At 36.7% G+C, this 17784-nt stretch overlaps 1 protein-coding gene across 2 annotated transcripts in view; it reads left to right on the top strand.

Annotated features, from left to right (window-relative positions):
* The window catches only part of ZNF292 (zinc finger protein 292), a 90632-nt gene that overhangs the window by 1420 nt on the left and 71428 nt on the right, over positions 1–17784 (top strand). The window lies entirely within an intron of this gene.

Here is a 17784-nt window from a genome sequence, read left to right on the forward strand (position 1 = left end):
GGGAGTTGTGGTCAGGGCGGAAAATCCCCCCTCCCCTTTCCTTCCCCGAACTCGGGACTGCGCGGTCCCCGAGGCCAAGGAGATGTAGACGGCCGAGGACTGGAGTCCTCTCTGCCGCAGGGAGAGGGTAAAGGAGGAATGGAGGCCAGGTCCTCTCTTTCCTCCTCCTCTTATTGTGCACTGGGGATTACCGCGCCCCCCGCCTCTGCGCCTCTGGTTTCCCACTCCGACGGGCCTCCGCCCCCACTGGTTTGATTCCTTTGCTTCCCCCTGCTTTCATCCGTCCCGCCCCCGGCCCGGTCCTCGCTGTCTCCCGGCCTTTGTTGTTCGAGTTTCGCCTTAGGACTGAAGGGGCCTTTGTTGATGTTCCGAGGAACAGTCCTCGCCGACCCCTTCTAGCCGGCCGAGACGTTCGGGGGTGGGGGCGAAGAGGTTGTCCCTTACTGCGTTTGCTTGCTGGTGCACCGCTTCCATGGTAAAGGTTGCTCTCCTCGGTAGAGGATAGGAGCTCTCCCTGTATCCCGTGGGGCGGCTTCCCAGAGTCAGCTTCTGTTTGGCTTTCACCCTTCGAGAAGTACGGTTTCCTCTGCCCTTCCTCCCCCATCTCCCCACCGCCCCTATTACTTGGAGCCTTCTCTATTTGGCCTCCTGGTGAAACGGAGAGGATTGAGGTCCTTGTGGACCTGTGCTCAGGTCAGTTTCAGACCTTTCCTTCCTTTTCTTGAATAAGGACACTGCTTTCCGGTAACTGCGCTCTAACCAGGATTTGGAATGTTAAAAGCACTGTTTGCTTGGTAGAAATCGGAGAGTTTGGGTCTACATTTGGACCTGATTACAAACCCTCCAGTTACGTTTGAAATTTCAAGCAGCTGCTGCTGGCTGTGGTGAAGATTTTGGTTAGATTGTCGTGTCGAGGAAAAAGGCAATTTATACAGGTCGCATTTAGAGTTAACTTGTCATTGTATCATTATAGAGAACTTGTTTTGGAAAGATACCCTAAGGCCGAACAATGGGTGGACTATTTTAGAATCTCGGAATAGATTACATTTTTACTTAATTTTTAGTGTTCAGAAATCTTTCCTTTAGAAGATGAGGGATTCTCGAACCCATACAAAAAATTCTCCATTAATGTATGCACGCTATTGTCACTAGTTATTTGGTAGTACTTCATTATCTTAAAAAAAAAACTTTGTGAGATCAAGTGGTGACTTGTCTAGGAGTCTGTGCAATGTGAATGCTCCCCACTTAAGGTAATAAACTTCTGATGAATACGTATGGCAAAATTGCAGATTCCATCATTCCCTTGAATCCTTGTTTTAAAGAATTGTTGAAATTTGCCATTTTGACCTACCCTGGCAGTGCCAGTTCATGGTTAATTGGTCTTTTAGATATAAAGATTTACTTTAGCTGTAAAAGAATACTTAAAGTACCCATAAAAGGAAGTGTTTCTTTTATAAGTAAAGTCCGCTCTAGCCACTGGAAAATATTAAAGTCTAGCTTTGCTGAAAGATACTTTTCAGATAGCTACATCCACTGATGGGTTTAAAGCTAATTACTGTAAATATTCTTGGCCAGCAATATTTATATGCAGGATTAATAATTCTGGGAAAGTGGAATCTCATGCAGGTTGGACTTTTTGAGTGTATGCAATATCAAAGTTATCACTTTAAAAAGTATTTTTAGTGGATGAAACATCATTGTTTTTTATCAGTATGAAAGGAATTTACTGTGTTTTAAGTGATTAGTTTTATAACAGGTAAATAGTTTTTATTGACCAGTGCTGCAGGAAACAGTAATAAAACAAATGCTGGGTTTCTGGATTTCAAGAATAATGAAATATTTCATGCATTAAAATCCCACAATAATTTAAATACATTTAAAAGTAATCTCCATTACTTGAACAGTTACAGAATGTATCTGATATTTGATCCCCTCTAGAACAAATGCAATGTTTTTTTTTTTTTTCCTCTAATAATCTGTTTTAGTGATTTGGTCAGATGGGCAGTAACTTGAAGCATAATTGTTTCTTTAAAATTGTATCCTAGCCATTATTAACATTCTGATATGAGTTGAGCAAAGCAGTGGTTAACAAAGGATTTATTGGAGCCATTTAAAAATGGTACTTGAAATGCTAGGAGCTAGAAATTAGGTCTTGTTTCGAACCTTGAGATTAGCGTTTTCTTTGTAAGCTTTTTCCGTAAAACTGATACTCACATGCTTCAGAAAGGCAAAGATGAACAAATATTTGTTAGAGTTAGTGGGCTTCAGACTTAATATCTATACCTGTTAACACTTAGTGCTTGTGTAATCCTTATTGTTGCATTTATTTTAAAAAATGAATTAGTTTTAAAAAATGAACTATGTATTTTGAATTTTTACCTCAGCAGATGAGGTTTGGAGAATATAGTGAAACCTACAAAGAAGTTGCTTATGCATATTACTAGTTTATAGATTTTCTTTCTTTTTGAATGAAGAACAATATAACAGATTTCTTGAGTTCTGAGAAGTAAAATAGAAATAAAAGACATTAAGATTTTCTTACTGTTAACAGTATTGTTTTGTTCTTTATATTGTGTTGGAAGTATGCCCCATTTTTACTTGTTTACCTGGACATTTGCTTAAAGCTTAAGTAGGAGGAGGTAAAGGTTGTAGGGGATGAGTGTAAAGGAGTGCCTGTCAAAAATCTCAAATTTCTATAAATCTTTACTAGCTAGCTTTAATCTGGGTAATGTAGTTTACTTCATTGATTTTCTTAAAATCGACTTAGAATAAGATAAGAATATAGGATAACCAGAAAAATTTCTTGCATTTATTTGTGTAAGGATCATTACATAAAAATTGATTATAATTGGAACTTCTTGGACTATTTATTGTATTAGACGGGGTCAGTATTCACTCACTCACTCAGCATTGTTATTGAATATCTACACTGTGGGCCAGACAGTCATGTTCATGGTCCCTGGCTTCAAGGAGCCTACAGTCTCTGAAGGAAGGTAGACAACTAATTGTTGTAAAATGTGATCTATCTTTTATTTAGGAGATCAGTGCAGTAGAGTGGAAGGTTTTTATTTGGGAGTTTAAACCGAAGCATGTCAATAGAAGAATTGTTCTAAAAGGATTTTAAAGTAATTATTCATTTAAAAAGTTAAGCCATTGTAATAGTTGAAGAATGATTTGTTAGGGCATAGTAGTTGTTGACAACATTATATACAAGGCTGGATGAGTGGTTGATTAATACATGAGTTGTGACTGGTTTTGGTTATTTATCTTTTGGTGGCTGATAATTGTTTTAAAAGATTGGATTGCAGTTTTGGAAATATGTTTGTATTTTGCACGAGTGCACACATGCACACAGATACTTCATACTTTAATTCATATAAGCAGTGTTTCTCAACTGCCTAGTACTTTTTCCCTTGAAGTTCTCTGTTCAGGGGCATTTGAAAATATGTGGGGTCAGTTCTGTCATTGCAATGTCTGCAGATGTGATACTGGCATTTAGTGCCCGTGGGCCATGGATACTAAATTTTCTGAGGTGATTAGGACAGTCCCACCTCATTGAAATGTATTCCTCTACCTAAATACCCACAGTGTTCTTTTGAGAAAACACTGAACAGAAAGAAAAATAATATATTAAGATTTTTTTAGTTGTTATGATCTTTTCATGTTAAGATAATATAGATATCATATTAAGAAACGTAGCTGATGTAGAACAGGTCCAGGTAAATGCTGTTCAACCATATTTAAATTCACACAGAGCTTGAGAGGTCAAGAAAATTTCTACTTCCTTAGTAGAAATTACAAGCAATTACTTAAACAATTACTAAAACAATTCAGTTTTACTGGGGTAAGAGGGTAGCAATTTCAGCATACTTAACTGTCCTGATTAAAGCACAGATTTGACCTTTTGATATAATTAAAATTCTGTACTTTTAAGAAAGCATTTAATGCAAAGACTAGATTTAGATGTTAGGGGATGTAAGATACAGAGGACTTTTGTAGTATATAAAATAATAAGAATTAAATAAAACTTCAAGATGACAGTTGAAGAGGTGTCAAAAGGCAGTGTGTCATTAACAAATTTACTTTCTATTCTATTTTTTAAATTGAAAGTGTAGTGTAGGGACTCCTGGGGGGCTCAGTCAGTTAAGCGTCTGCAGTAGGCTCTGGTCATGATCCGAGGGTCCCAGGGTTGAGTCCCATATCTGCCTGCTGCTCCCTCTGCTTGTGCACCATCTCTCTTTCTCTGGCAAATAAATAAAATCTTTAAAAAAAGAAGTTTACTGAATTTTTTTTTTTTTTTACAAATTTAAACAGAGAAAGGGCATATAACAAAAACTTGATCTTCCTATCCAGACCTCCTGTCACCCCCAACAAAGATAGTCCCTCTAATAGTTTTTTATCCCTCTTTCCAGAAATACATGTTAGCTCTTTTTAAAAAATTAAGATGAGGACATACTGTACACTGCATCTTGCTTTTATTCACCAAAAAATATATCTTTGAGATCATTCCATAGCTCCTCCTGTAAATCTGAGGCTTTTTTTTTAAAAGATTGTATTTATTTGACAGAGACAGTGCACAAGCAGGGGGAGCAGCAGGCAGAGGGAGAGGGAGAAGCTGGCTCCCCCCTGTGCAGCAGGAAGTCTGCTGCTCCTCCTACCCGTTCCTACTCTCTCACTCTCTCTCAAATAAATAAATAAAATTAAAAAAAAATAAACACTAATAATTCCAGTCTATGGCTGTCTTTAATCAGTTAATTATTAGTGGGTATTTAGAGAAATAAGTTAATTTTACATATAGTAATTTCAATAAATTGTTCAAAGTAGGAGGTAAGCATTTCTGCCTGGGGTATCAGAGAAAGTTTTACTGAGATAGGATTTGAGATGGACCTTAGTGCTTTTATTAACTGATGCCTTCTTGGAATAAGAAGCAAAAATCAAAGTAAAACTGTTAGGAGAGCTGCTGAGTATTTAAATTATGTAGTTAAAATATTTCAGAGTATATTTTTGTTTCATCTGTTTGATACAAGTTGATTCTTTTATCTCCATGTTCTGTTTAGCTTTGTTATAGTGGCAACGTTCTGAAAATGCTCACTTTCCTCAAAAACTAGACTTTTTTTTCTTTTGATTATTAGAGGATATCTTAAGTTAATTTTTAGGACACTTCAAATCAGAAGAAAGGATGGCTGCCTTGTTAATTAGTGATAATTACTTTAGGTATTGAGGGAGTAATAAGTCATTTAAACTTTAACAGCGTAGGTAATGCTCAAGGGAAGTAATTTTTAAATGTTCATAATTAGTATGATTGCATATTGGAGATATTAAATTCCACTTTCCAGAATATGCTTTATACCAGTTTTAGCAAAGGAAAACTTTACCAAATTTTGCTTGCCTCCTTCTTGACACTTATTTCCTGGTCCTAAATTGAAATGGAGGAAGATAAGATGTATTCTGCAGTTGCCCTTCATAATATTTTATATGACTAACCTGCAAAACCAAGGATTTTTGAAAATAAATGTTAACTATATGAAGCTACTGCCGTATTTATTTTCCTTGAAATTCTGTCGAAGTTGAGAAATTACCTTATTTTTTCCCAACTCCCACACATAAATCCAGTTCATAAAATTAACCAGTCACTATGGGAGGAGCTTCATTTATAAAATGGAAAGTTTGTTTTTTATCAATGGGTTTGTTACATACCCCATATAACTTTTTAACTATGTATTGTTTCCAGGAGAATCTCTTGATTCATTATTTCTTTTTTAGCATTGAGAGTTGCACAGTGCACCTCAGAAGAAAAATGTTACTTTTTCCTCCTTCACTTCACTTTACAAAAACTTAATCTGTGAGTAAGCATATTTAGCCAAGAAGATGTGTTAAAATTCAGTATTACATATATTTTTTCTTATTCATTTTTTAAAAAATGTTATTTATTTGGCAGAGAGAGCACAAGCAGGGAGATTAGCAGGAAGAGGGAGCGGGAGAAGCAGGTTCCCCCAACGAGCAGGGAGCCTGATGTGGGGCTTGATCCCAGGACTCTGGGATCATGAGCTCAGCCCAAGGCAGACGCTTAACTGACTGAGCCATCCAGGCGCCCCTTTCTTAATTTATTTTAATTAGGTAATTAAATTCCTCATGTGGGAGCACTAAGGGAACTATGGAGATCTCTGCCTTCGAAGCTCTTACAAATTTGATGCATATATTAACAGTTAAGCAATAATATTAGATGGTAAAGTGTCTAATGATAAATAATAATAAGTGGAATGTGAATTAAGAGCATTTTGAAATTAATTTAGTAAAAATTGATCAGGAAAGGAAAACTTATTTACATTGAGTCTTGAATGAATTTGGGTAACTAAACAGAAGTGGGAAGGGTGGGAATAAACACTCAGAAAAACGGAACAACCTCAAACTGGCATCGTGGAGGAAAAGGTCAGGGGTTGGGTTGAAAAATAGGATAGAAAAGGTAGATTAGAACCAGAGTAAGGGTTTAGGATCCAAATGAAGGAATTTTAATTAATCTTTTAAGTATAGATAATATATGGTTATATTGCTTAAAGACTCACCCTTCTAAATTTGGGACACTGAAACAGACGAAAAGAAGTTCACAATGCTACAACCTTAGGTGTTTGTTTTTGAAGTAGGCTCCATGTCCAGTGTGTGCTTGAACTCACACCCTGAGATTGAGAATCACACGCTCTACTGACTGAGCCAGCCAGGCACCCCCCGACTTTGGTTTTTCTCGAAGTATCCTGTATCCATTTTATTGCAGTGTAACAAACTACCCCAAAACATAGTGGCTTTAGAAGAACAGCTGGGGTTTTTGTTTGTTTTACATAAGCTCTACCCCTGATGTGGGGCTGGAACTCACTACCCCAAGATCAAGAGTTACATGCTCTACCAATAGAGCCAGCTAGGTGCTCCAGAAGAATAGCTGTTTTTATTACTGTTCTCAAGTCTGTGGGTCCATTGGGTGGTTTGCAGTCACCTGGTAGGTTGTCTGGGGCTGAATGGTCCCAAATGGTCTCACTCATTTGTCTTGTTGTCAGGTGGGTTGGTCAAGGTTCCTTAGTTGGGTTGGCTCATTTGCTGCACTCTTACCATCTAGTAAGGTAACCTGGAATTTCTTTACATGGCAAGAAGAGAACAAGTTCTGTTGCACAACTGCTTTTTAAGCTTCTGCTTGTGTCATGTTTGCCAAGGTCTTTTTGGGTACAAGTGGTCAAACCCATCTTCTTTTGGGTACAAGGAGATGTGATTCTTTTTATAACATAACAGTCTACCACATATCCCCATTCTCTTTAATCCCCACTGCAATGTCAGACACTTTTATAGGTCAGATTTCAATTTTTCCTCTCTGTAGCCCTGCCTCTGCTTTTTTCTTGTCAGTCCATATTCTCTAATCAAAGCACATCTCTTTGTTCCTTTTCTCTTAGATTGGCTAAAGGCATTTCCAGTCCCGTTTTCTAATCTCAGTCTCTAAGCAGAAGAAGGGGGCCCCCACTACATCACTCAGACTTTGGGAAATTTGTAGAACAACCTCTTTATTTACAATAGTTCTTTACCTTAATATTAAATCTGGTCTCAGCTTGGTGTTTTGTGCTGTCTGAACATTGTGCAGTCCAATAATAGCATCCTAGGTCCTAATCTTTAGCCTTCTTCTTTTTTTTTTTTTTTTTTTGTAACTGATGAACTTGCTTTTAATCTTACTTTCAATTTCTGAAAGTCCCCAGTATCCTGCGTTTTATCTTTCTACCTAATTGGCAGTCCAATACTTGTAACAGTGTTTTCTCAAGTTTGAGTTTGCAGAAACCCAAGAGAGTGAGTCTTTAGATCTTAGAGTTACAAGTTTTGACATCAGCTTATAGTAAGATGTAACTTTTTTTTTTTAACTTTACAACTTGTCACACTGAAACAAAAATATCACAAAACAGTACTTATCCTTACTAGGTATGGTGCATTCTATTTTATTATTTATTATTATTTTGCAAAGCTGCTCTTGATTTTATAGTCCATTGATAGTTATAGCCAACAGTTTGAAAACTACCTATGGGGGATCACTGTGCTCAGTTTAGTAGTAAGCATAAAGGTAAGCAGGCAGTCCTGAATTATAAGGTGGCCTTCTAGTCTAGCTGATTCAGAACATTCTTACATTTTATTTAGGAGGAGAATCAAAATTTAAATACAGTTTTAAATTTCTTACAGTGAACGCTGGAAACCCAGCATTATGACCGTGGAACCCAACTTGAGAAATACTGGTGCGTGGGATAACATACACGTTTAAGCCTCAGCCCAGGGCTCTACTTGCTCTGTTTACATTTTTTCCATCCTTTCACTGTTCAGCAGGAACTTTCTGCTCCATCGAAATTGGTCTCTTCATTCCTCACAAGTATACCTGTTTGTTTTACTTCCTTTGTGATTTTGCTTAGAGGAGAAGTGTTATGTAGTGGAAAGCCAAATGGATTTGGATATGAGCTCCTCTCTAATCTGAACAAGATCTTTAGCTCATGCTTTCTTTGAAGAAATAAGGTGGGGCGAGAATGAAGCTTGGAGTTAGAGAGAGGCTGGACTAAGATTGAAGAGGAAGAGAATTAATGTTCAAAAAGGCACTGTTAGATTCTTTACTAACAGTGAATTGTTTATTCTGAAGACCTGTGAGACCATAGGATTGAATACCGTTCCATTTGTTTAAATGTTTCACTTTATCCAAATTGCCTCCTAGGATCTCATCATTACTATGTGATAATTGTTTAGTATGACACTGAATCATCAGAAAATGTTAAATTTTTTAGGCATTTGTTTAAGAAGGCTGAGATATTTGGTTAAATGGCTAAAGTGAAGCAGTTAAAATATCTGGACAGTGTGTTAATGTGGAACATTTGACATCCTTATTAATAACTGACATAGGCAACATTATATATTAACTTCATAGCTCTCAGATATAGGTTTTATATTTAAAAAGAGGTAATCTAAATTTAAAAGTGGTAATTAATAATTGACTGGATTCCCATCCCAAACAATTTTATAGGGATATTAGAAAGTTAGCATATCAAATATTTAAATTAATTCCTGTGGTAATTTTAGCTTACCAAAGTTAATTGAAGCCGATATTTGTGATTTTTGAGAGAAAATTATTTTCGTTAAATAAGAATGATTTTACTACTACTTTTAGATGAGCCATTATCAAAATGAGGGACTTAGAATTTTATTTGTTCTAAATTAATAGCTTACATTTTGTATTTTCTGTGTAAACATTTGTACATATTCTTGATCTTTCCCTAATTTTGCAAATATGATAAATCTCCATCAATAAAAAATGTGAAACATTATGTTTAACTCAAAAGCATTATCATTTTGTCAATTTATATTCTGAAAAATACAAATTTTTATTTTAAATTTTTGAACAAAACTTTCACAAGATTATATTTCAAAAGAATAAAACATGAAGTTTAATAAAATACTAAAATTGATACTTAAGTAGTTTGATCTTTTGACTTACCACAACTTATCCAAACCATATTTGCATAAGTTTTATTTTTTTAAAGATTGATTGATTTCAGAAAAGGGGAGAGAGAGTGCGCACTCCCTTACAGCGGCAAGGGGGGTTGGGGAAGGCACGGGGGAGAGGATGAGAGTGTCTTTAAGCAGACTCTGTGCTCAGTGCAGAGCCCAGCTTGGGGCTCCATCTCATGACCTGAGCTGAAACCTAGAGTCCCACACTTAACCTGCCGCCCACGTGCCCCTGTATAACTTTATTGTAAAGCTCTATTAGGGAAATTAAAAAAAAAATGTTCCCAGCCTAAAATGGGATATTGCATGTAACAACAGATACTATGAATAAAATTATATCCTCAAACAAATTGATCGTGCACTTCATGGTCAGCATGAAGATATTTTATAGGAAGCAGTTCTGAATGCTCATGTCATAACTGCTGTTTCTTTAGTAATTAAGATTCACCCTATTATGTAAAACTGAGTATGTTGTCAAGTCATACTTAGCATATTCAATATTGTGACCTATTTATAAAATATTTCTGAAAAGGTGACCTGGTGTTGCAAACGCTGCCAAAGAGAAATTATTTTTAACACCAGAAAGACCTTTGAGGATTTACTTCTCTTGAATGAAACCATTTGTGGTGTTTGATTCCCCCCTACCCCCGCCCACCCTGAGAATCATCTTCTGTAGATCTTGTTTTACTTAATGGAAAAAACCTACTCTTTACATCCTGTCTTTCATATATACTTTGCTTGACAGTCCATTAGATACTGTGAATTAAAGTCTTGGGATTCTTAGGACACTGGTTTTAATTTTCACAAAATTGTTTATAAAGTCCCTTGGCATGCTACTTAACTTTTCTTTGCTTCTTTATCCTTGAAATAGAAATGTTACAGACCTTCGTTGTCAGAATTGATCAAAGACATAATTATTTTAAATGATTGTTATAATATAAAGCAACATTTTCATTTACACTTAGAGACTACTTTGGAAATACCTTTGATGTTTTATATATGATAATGACCTAGTTTAATTTGAAAACAATAATTCTGTCATATTCAATGCCATCTATTAACCATCACCTTGAAAAATAACAGAGTACCGATCTACCAACTTTTTTGAAGTCTGTATTTTAGAGAAGGTGGAATTTTATTTCATAATAAATTATTAAAAAATTCTTTTGACTTTGGGGGTGTGAGTGGGAGAGAGATAACTTGATGTGTGCAATGTACCAGGAGAAGATTATTAGCTTTACAGTTGAAACGTTTCCTTTCCAAATTTTAAAATTCCATAATTTTATATTGGGGATTTGAGAGGCTGGGGATAAGAGAAGGTAGTATTACATATTAAAGTACAGATTTTGAACTATGATTCAAATTACAACTCCCTTACTTCCTTATGGACTTCAGGCTTGGTTTTGTGTCTGTGTTCTCATCTACAGACTGGAGGTAATATCTGCCTTAAAGTTGTGATTAAGGCATAATGTTTGGTGAGCATTTTGCATGTTACGATGCTGGAAGTACACAGTAAATGCTAGCTGTTAATATACTTAAGAAGACTAGATCTGAAATTTTCCTTCGTAAAAGAACATTAATCTTAGTAAACTACTCCTTAGTTTATTGTCATCTAGATAGTGGTTTTAAAACTTAAAAAAGTTAAGGGAATTCTTTCCCTTGACCCCAAAGTTTTACTTGATATCTTGATGTGTAAAACAGAAAAGTTACCTCTGCAGAAAAGTTTGAGAAGTACTAATCTAGCATATACCAGTACCATTGCCAGAGGTTGTAAAGGGAGTTCAGGCATACTTTTCTGACATTATTTTCTTCTTAAACAGGTATGGGTTTTTTCCCTTATTTTTCTTCATTTTACTGCTTTCTTCTCTGTATTCTGGAGAACATAATGAATGTTCTTGTCTTAGAGACGTAATAAAGCCATCACTGAGAACTTTCATATAGTCTATTTAATTTTAAAAGAGTTTTAATTATGCTGTTTACTTTTGTTTTACCTACTAAGACACGTTAAATAAACACATTTTTTGGTACCTGATATTTAAAATACATTTATTTCTCTGGAAGCATGGCACTGACATGTATATAGTGTGAATAGAGAAATTGTACCTTATCAGAGGAACAATAAAGTTAAATAATAGTGAACCTTAAGCACACTTCCACAAATATACTCCATGCTAACATTTAATTCTTTTTGAGTTCATGGAGAAGACCTACACCATCTTACACATTCCCCCCAGTCTTCATTTCTTTTTCTCTGGATCTTTCATTTTCTTCCGTAGGTTTCCAGAGAAGTGGCTGTTCCCTGTAAAGTGGATCTCTTTATCTGTGCAGTTGATTCCCCACCCTCTCAGAGCACCTTTCCACTTTTATTGTGTCTTCGTCATTTTTCTTTTCCATCACTTCTGTCCTTGAACCTGTAGAGTGTGCATGTCTTTTTCATCTTTTTGCTTTGTTGGTCATTTATGTTCAGATTTCTTTGTTTTCTTTAAGCCCTTCACTCACATATGAGACCTTTCTTACCTTATGGGGGGGGGGTTAAACTGGTTTTCTAATCTTTATTGCCATGCTTCTTAGAAAGGTACCGTATTTATTGTCTTCATTTCTTACCTTCCATTGCAGTTTAGATTCTACCCCTCACCATACTAAAGAAAATGTTGTTTTAAAGGTCACTTGCTCAGCATATCTGTGATACTTAACATTAACTGTAGAGCCAAGTAGCAATCCACCAGCTCAGATTACTTTATGTGACTCTGTTGTTTTTAAGAAAACGTAATTGTCGAGAGTTTAAAAATTACAAACTTTTGTATTGAAATATGGATGTTTGGCTTATCTTGGAAAGTCAGAAGATCTGGCAGTATTGCACTCATTCATGGCTACGGGCTGGAGTGGATGCCTGCTCAGCCCCTATTGGAATTTAAAGTGTTTGTGATCCCATCTTAAGTTCATCTCCCTTCAGCTTATTCACACTGCTCTCCTAATCTCATACCTTTGTGACTGCTCCTTGGTCATCTGTACTGACTCTTCCTTTCACCTGCTGGAATTGCACAGTAATTATTAGCTAAAATTAATGTATTTAGAAGGACTAGATCCAAAATTGCAGGGTGTGTGTGTGACATTTCCTCAAATGTGCTTTTCTTCCTTGCATTTACGTGAATAGCCTCAACCATTTTCTCACCTTATCGTCATGTCTGAGATTGGACTCTTACCAGAAAGTGACTCATGTTGTCCTGGTTGATAATCCATGCTTTACATACTAATCTTCAGCAGTCTTTCACTCTGACAGCATCCCTTGTTACCTGGTCTGGATAGAATTTCCAGGTATCTATCCATTCTTTCAGACCTTATATTCTTCTTAGCTCTTAGGTCTTGGCTCCTGTTTCCAGCTACCTACGGAACTCTTCCTCATGGAGTTCAGTAGGTACTTCTAATTAAACATGCTTGAAATTGAACTCATCCACTCTCCCTTACATTCCTCTACTCCCCACCAAACAGAAGTCCTGTTGGTATTGGTGACGTTGCCCTCACTCACGCTTAAATTTAGGTTTTGAAACCTCGAGTCACTTTTAGTTCTAACTTCTTTCACCTCCACAATCTAGTCACCAAGTTCAGTTGATTTTATTCATGTGCTGCTTCCTGTAGTCTTCTCTGGCTGGATGACCTGGCTTCATGACCTTCATGACCTGGCTCCCAGTGCACCAGCCTCGCTGATGGGGGAGCCATATTCCTTACTTCTCTGTAGCCTTAGAGCTTCATGTTTTGTTCTTATACCACAGTTTTCATATCCTCCCTCATGTCTGTGCTTTGGCTTTAGCTTTTTCCTTTAGTGTTTCCTCCTTTTATAAACCTGATGTCTATACATATTTCTTTCCCTTAATCTGTGATAAAATTATTAGGTATTAATTTCTAAGGAGGCCTTCCTACACTCCTAAATAGATTTAATGACATTTCACATATTTATATTAGACTGTATGTTTTTCTGGCTTTTATCATAGTTTCTCTGTGTTATGATTGCATTTGTCTCCTCACCTTACCCCCAGATTGGAACTTCTTAAAAGCAGGAGACAGGGGGCACCTGGGTGATTCAGTCAGTTAAGCATATGACTCTTGGACTCTTGGTTTCAACTCAGGTCATGATCTCGGGGTCATGAGATCAAGCCCCGCCCTCAGTGTGGAGTCTGCTTGAGGTTCTCCCTCTTCCTCTGCCCTTCCCCCCCTCTTTCTCTTAAATATTTTTATTATTTAAGAGAAAGAGAGCATGAGTGGGGGGGGAAGGGCAGAGGGAGAAGCAGACTCCCCACTGAGTAGGGAGCTCAATGCGGGGCTTGATCCCAGGACCCTGAGATCATGACCTGAGCTGAAAGCAGACACTTAACCAACTGAGCCACCTGGGCACTCCTCAGAGAAAATAATAAATAAAATCTTAAAAAAAAAAAAAAAAAAAAAAAGCAGGGGCCATGCCTTATTTTACTGAATCATAGGTAATTAAATCTTGTTGGATGTTTGTCTCTTCTTTTTCCCTTGAATAGGTGGTTTTAATTATTGGAGGGGAGAGTAAATTCTGTGCTTATAAGAGGCTGTTACTTACTGAAATTAAGTTCGTTCTGACCACTCTTATTTCATCTCAGTTCTGACATTGGGTATCTGTTTTCGGCCAGGTATTGAGTTTGGTCAAATGGAGTTCTTATAAAGCAAACATGAGTACATGATCAGTGGTAGTCAATAGCTTATATTTATTAAATGCTGGCTATGTGCCAGGAACTATTGAAAGTGTGTGTGTGTGTGTGTTAGAAAGAGAGTGAGTATGTATGTTGGGGCAGGAAAGGGAGAGATTGAGAGAGAGGAACTCATTTAATCTTCAACAACCCTCTGAAATAGAGTTGCTATTCCTATTTATATATGAGATTGCTAAGGTGCAAAGCAGTACAGTAACTTGTCTAAGTCAAGTAACTAGGATTTAATGTTTAAAAAACAAGCAAGAGGGGCGCCTGATTGGCTCAGTCAGTTAAGCATCTGACTCTTGGTCTTGGCTCAGGTCTTGATCTCACTTTTGTGAGTTCAGGCCCTGCATTGGGCTCCACACTGGGTGTGGAGCCTTTAAAACAACAACAGCAAAACGAAACAAAAACAGGAAAAGCAAAACCCAAACTAAGTAAAACATTTTTTTTTTCTTTTTGGAAGGACTATGTAGGTTTGTTTGTTTGTTTGTTTGTTTGTTTTTTTAGGGTACAGAAGGAATTTACAATAGTAAACTTTAATAATTTGAAAACTAAATTTATCAGGAAAGCAGAACAATGAATATAAGCATTTTACTATTGTAGTGGAGATTACGTAATAGCCTTATTTAATAATGTGTTAATTAGGGTTCTTTGTTTAGCAGTAGTGGGAATTTTATTAGTTTTGAATTTATTTGAGTAATGTATGAGTCTTTTAAAGGTAATCATACATATTTATGAACTGTAATGGGAGCAACTTGTTGAAGAAATTGGTTTCTAATCTCCACATACAACTTTTTTCCTCCACATATAACTGAGATAATTTCTTTATTTTACTGGATTAAGAAAAAAATACCTGCATTTGTGATGTGTTTTGTTTCTTTATTTGGCAAAAAGAAGTACCTAAAACTCTTGGAGAAAAGTAGGGTCATTGTCACACCAGTGATCTTTAAGCAGCTTTTAATTGGGTATTCTACCAGTAAACATTTGAATATGAAACCTCAATATAGGAATGTCTAATTATAAGTTGTATATGTTTATAGACACAGTAGTCCCCCTCTTATCTATCCTCTGTTTCACTTTTTGTGGTTTCAGTTACCCATGGTCATTTGTGGTCCAGAGTAGATGATCTTCCTTCTAACGTATCCTTCTAACAGTCAGTAGTAGCCTAATGCTACATCATCGTGCCTATGTCATTCACCTCACTTTATCTCATGGGGTAGGCATTATATAATTTCATCCTAAGAAGAAGAAGGGTTAGTATAGCACAATAAGGTAGTTTGAGAGAGTGTGTACACACATACACACCACATATATGTACTATTGCAGCATATATAGTTATTTGAGTCTGTATACTAAATTATAAAATTTACATTTTAGATAAATTCCATAGAACAAGAAGTTTTTCCCCCTTCTATATTTCACTGTATACTCTTTCTTTGGAAACTGCTGGTTTATAGTGCTACGAGTAGCTGAGGTTTCTGAGATAAATTATTAAATAACTGCCTGACCTATTTTTCCCATTTTCAGAGTGTACTGGAGATGTGACTGCAGATTTTAATTACTGTCTTTTGGTCAAATTTAATGTAGCGGGTATTTCTGGTTTATTGTTTCTTTCATGCTTTACCCTTTATGAAGATACCTGAGTATTAAGTGTCCGGGTTATCAGAGTCCCTCTCAGCTCTAAATCAACTCAGTTACTTGCTCTGCGATATTGGAGCTTGACCCTTTAAGCATTTCTTCTTTGATTGATGTTCAGCTTTGTTAGTAGAGCATACTGAAGGGACACTACACAAGGAAGGGACTTTAGTTTCTTGCTCCTGATGCATGACTGTTAGTGGGACAGATATGGGGACATCCAGTGGTCCTCTGCCCCAGGTTGAGTGCCCATAATAAACACACTCTTGGTGAGCTCACAGCCCTAGCCCCAAGTGACCATCTAACCATAGTTCCCCCGACATGTACATTGCAAACTCCGAACATCATAAACATCATGTCTCCTTCCTGGAAAGCCAGCAGCTAATTCCCCAGTTCCCCCTGCACGTCATCTTATACCATAGAGAGTTGTTTTCCTTGGCCCTCCCTGTTTAGGCACTGCTGGGTCAGGTTCTTAACGTTTCATCTCCCTGTGTGTGCTCACTGACCAGCCTATTAGGTCCAGACAGCCCAACCTGGCAAACTTCTTTGACATCCAGTAGGCTGCAACCACATCTTCTCCTTTGTCCATAGCCTAGTTTGGACCTCTTCTATGTTTTTTTCTTGGATACTTGCACTCAGCCCTCTGGTATTCTTTAGACTTCTCTTTACACATTTATGTATGTTACTCCCCTGTTATAATTAATAATTCTTTAAGTGGAACTTTCCCTTTTCAAGTCACCATGTGGTTCCTGTTTCTTGGTTGGACCCTGATACAGTAGGCTAAAATAAAATAAATTACATACTATATCTGTAGATTAGTACCAATACTTTTTCCTTCATATACATGGCATTATTTGGGTCATCACCTAGTCCATGGAAACTTAGTTTAGTATTAAAAAATAAAATAACATGGTTGTAAAATGCAGTTGTTCATTCTAGTGGGATTATAACTGTGTAGGAATCATCCTTAAAAGTCCCTGATCCCTGGGCACCTGGGTGGCTCAGTTGGTTGAGTGTCTGACTGTTGGTTTCAACTCAGGTCATGATCTCAGGGTCCTGGAATTCAGCCCTCAGTGGGGAGTCTGCTTCCACTCTCCCTCTCCCTCTGCACCTCCCACCCCCCGCCGCTTGTGTGCGTGCTTGCATGCATGCTCTCTTTCTCTCTGAAATGAATAAATCTTAAAAAAAAGTCACTGGTCTCAAAATTGTTGAGATGAAGGAATGGAATAATTGTGTAAGTGTGTTTTCATAGTTAAATATGTCTCTAATTTAAACAGTCAAGAAACATCAAGTGAGAACTTTTTAGTCCTATTAAGTTATTAGCATATTTGATAGCTCAAAAAATTTCCACCTGGACATTTCTTTTTTAATAAATTAGCAAATGACAGTCATGTGAATTATCTTTTAAAAATTTACCCAAATAAGAGATTGGATTAAAAGAAAAGCACCCCCACGCTCCCAGAGGATGTAGGACTGGTAAGGCATGGAGACACAGAACTGCTGTTGTGACCAATTTATTAGTAGTACTGACTTGTTAAATGTTTTATTTGTAGGCATGTAAATTTGATTGTTCATCATTTTCATATTTGAATCTTGTGGTTATTTAAAATCAATACCTTTTCCAATTTTAAGATCCCCTGATATCTTTCATAACATTTAACACGTATCTGTAGTTATTTCTGTGCAGTTGATTGAAGTGTTGTGTTAACACTACCTTCATTCCCAGAAATTTTTCTCAATTCAGTGGATACTGAATTTCTGACTTATATGTTGGCGTTTGTGCACCCTAGTGCTAGTGTTTTCTTTGAAGCTGTGATACGTATTTCAAATGGAAAATGACAGTATCTCCAGAAATTGAAGAAGGAAGGAATAAAATTATAGATTATTGATTCTATAGCAAAATTTGTTAAATCTATGTCTAATAGCTTTC

Source organism: Ursus americanus, chromosome 11 (assembly GCF_024610735.1).
Source record: "Ursus americanus isolate L20-20 chromosome 11, mUrsAme1.1.p, whole genome shotgun sequence".
Lineage (NCBI taxonomy): Eukaryota > Metazoa > Chordata > Mammalia > Carnivora > Ursidae > Ursus > Ursus americanus.